The sequence below is a fragment of the Ictidomys tridecemlineatus genome, chromosome X, assembly GCF_052094955.1.
Source record: "Ictidomys tridecemlineatus isolate mIctTri1 chromosome X, mIctTri1.hap1, whole genome shotgun sequence".
In the NCBI taxonomy this organism is placed as follows: Eukaryota; Metazoa; Chordata; class Mammalia; order Rodentia; family Sciuridae; genus Ictidomys; species Ictidomys tridecemlineatus.
This window is the reverse complement of record NC_135493.1, coordinates 35,158,821-35,162,037: the sequence shown is the minus strand read 5'-3', so window position 1 is coordinate 35,162,037 and position 3,217 is coordinate 35,158,821. Positions and strand designations below refer to the sequence as shown.

Sequence of the window (3,217 nt, the reverse complement as noted above, 5' to 3'; positions counted from 1 at the left end):
TTCTAAAAATGAATCATTTGCCACAAGGGCAGACATATATAAGAGGAAGTTAATGTGGGAGGACTTAGGAAAAAGATGGCGATCTACAAGCCAAGGACAGTGGTCTACAGTAGATTCTTCCCTCACAGAGTTCAGAAAGAGCTCATTCAAAAACACCTTGATTTCTGATCAAGAAAATGGTGGTAACCAGAGGTAGAGGAGAGTAGGATGGAAGGAGGGTTGGGTACTTACAGTTACAAGAAATAAGTTCTAGTGTGCTATCAAACAGCAGGGTGAGTTTAGGTAATGATAACATACTGTGCATTTCAAACAACTAGAAGAAAGGAATTTGATCAAATCTATGTTTTAGTTGCAAAACATAAATTTCCATTGACTAAGGCACTGGGTCAGTGGCACTTTGCTAAGGCAATCCCAGCAAATGAACACCTTGTTATACTATAGACATTCAGAATCCTGATCTAGTGCTTGCTTTGGAAGCACATGCACTAAAATGGGAATGACAAAGAGAAGATTAGCATGGACCCTGCAAATTTGTGAAGTGTTCTATATTTTTTTATAAGAGAAAAAAGAAAAGCAAAGGGACCTCATGAAAACATAACAGAAACCAATATACTAGAGGAATCTGGAAATGGGAGAGGGCGAAGGAAAGGGAGAGTATGAGAGTTGCACATGTATGAATATATCACAGCAAATCCCATTATTATGTAGAGTTATAATAACCAATAAAAAAATTCTGATCTACATGCAGAAGAATAAGCTGATTTTTCTAACTAGTGAGAGATGGGGTCTACTCAAAATGAATTAAAGATTTAAATGTAAGAGCTGAAACTATGAAATCAACTAGGGAAAATACTACCAGACATTGGAATAAGGAAGGATTTTTTTTTGTATAGGGCCCATGAAAGAGCAAGAAACAAAACCAAAATGAAACAAATAGGATTATAGCAAATGAAGAAGCTTTTGTACAGCAAAAGAAATAACAGAGAACAGAGACAACCTACAGAAAGGGATAAAACATTTGCAAACTAAATATGTGATAAGGGATTAATTTCCATAAAGTATAAGAACTCAAACAGCTCAATAGCAAAAAAAAAAAGCAACAAAAACAACAAATAATAAAATGAAAAAAAAACCAAGGGACTTAGACATTTCTCAAAATAAGGCATGCCAATGCAAATGACAAACAAGTATATGAAATACTATTCAATATCACTAATCATCAGAAAAATTCAAATCAAATCCACAATGAAATTTCACCTCATTCCAGTTATAATGGCTACAACCAAAAGATGAAAGATAACAAGTACTTACAAATACATGAAAAGAGAACACTTGTACACTATTCATGGGAATACCAATTAGTACAGGCTTTATTTCCCCCAAAATTAAGAAAAGAATCACTATATAGATCCAGCCATCTCACTACTGGGCATAAACCCCAAGGAAATGAAATCAGTATGTCAAAGACTTATTTGCATACTCTTATGTTTATTGTAGGACTATCCACATTAACCAAGCAATGGAAATAACATGTGTCCATCAACTGATGAATGGATAAAGAAAATGGAATAAACATAATATTCTATTATTCAACCATTAAAAAGGACAAATCTTGCCATTTGTAATGTCATAGATGAAATACCCAGACATAGAAAGACAAGTACCATATGCTGTCACTCATATGTGGAATCTATAAAAGTTGATCACATAGAAGATGAGGGTAAAATGGTGGTAACCAGAGGTAGAGGAGAGTAGGGTGGAAGGAGGGTTGGGTATTTATAGTTACAAGAAATAAGCTCTAGTGTGCTATCAAGCAGTAGGGTGAGTATAGGTTATGATAACATATTGTTCATTTCAAATAGCTAGAAGAAAGGATTTTGAATGCTTTCATCATAAAGAATTGATAAATGAGAAGCTAGATATGTTTAATCTGATTTCAACATTAGATAATGTACACATATATCAAAACATTGTGTTAGCACAAAATGTATAATTTTTATATGTAAATATAAATAAATGAAATTCATAATCCTGAAATTGGAAGCAACTTTAAGAATTTGACTCATCCCGGTTAATATCTAAAATATTCACATGGAAGAGTGACCCCTTTGCTCAGAAAAAAAAATGTACATAATCTAGGGGGAATGGTCCAATTTTTCCAAACTGTCAAGATGTTATTTTTTTATGAATAAGTATATCCAAATATTTATAATAAATAAAAGATCACCTATATTCTTTTCCTCAATGGGATGTGGACAATAAGTGGTCACCAGTCATATCATAAAGTTATGCATGAACTGGTAGATATACTTTATATTTTTTTGAAATACAGGTTAATTCTTATATCTTAGTCCTCAAAGGGTTCACTTCCATCTCTTTATAATCCTAGCCACTCTTATTGGAATTATCTCTAGTTCTTTCCTTACAAACTTAAAAATTATACTGATGAAGTTAATTTACAATATCTACATTTTTGTGTTACTTATACTGTAAAATATCCCAGGAAAAAGGTCCTTCCCCATCCCCAATACTGCTACAGTATCTTATTCTTAGTTTCTGATTTTTTTCTCTTCTTGCATATATACGTAACCTTTTATCTCCCATCCTAAATAAGTGCTCTTGCTATTGGTAGTTTACTCCTGTTTTTCAGAGTCCTTTATGTGTTTGGTAAAGATCACTTCAGATTTTATTACTGCCTTTAGAAAATGGCATTAGGGGAATTGAATATTTATAAATCTCATCAGTGTATTCTTGTTTGTTTTATCCAGTAAATCATTTATTTATTAAATATTCATTGATTGCCTATAATTTAGAAGCATATTTCCAGATATTATAAAAGAGGCATTATTCTTGGATTCAAGGAACCAGTCACCATATATAGAATGCACACACACACATGCATACACGTGCGCGTGCACGCGCGCGCACACACACACAGTGTAAAATGTATGATACATTCATTGTGTGATGTAAATGCCCCAAATAATAAAGTCTAGTCCTCAGCTCGAGAGTAATATGATTAAGGCTATGAAGGTAATACTTAATGTATAATTTACCAGCATCTCAGAAGCTCATCTACTAGTAATTTGAAATCAGAATGAATTTTCTGATAGGAATAACATTATAATGATTATCAGGTCCCACATCAGCCCATTAACAACAACAAAAAAATTTAAGCTGTAGTGTAACTGACCTATATGCATAATTGCCTTTTAGA

The 3,217-nt window shown here is 32.9% G+C and overlaps 1 pseudogene; it reads left to right on the top strand.

Annotated features, from left to right (window-relative positions):
- Nucleotides 1-461: 461 nt before the first annotated feature.
- Nucleotides 462-553, top strand: LOC120890977 (U6 spliceosomal RNA; annotated as a pseudogene).
- Nucleotides 554-3,217: the final 2,664 nt, after the last annotated feature.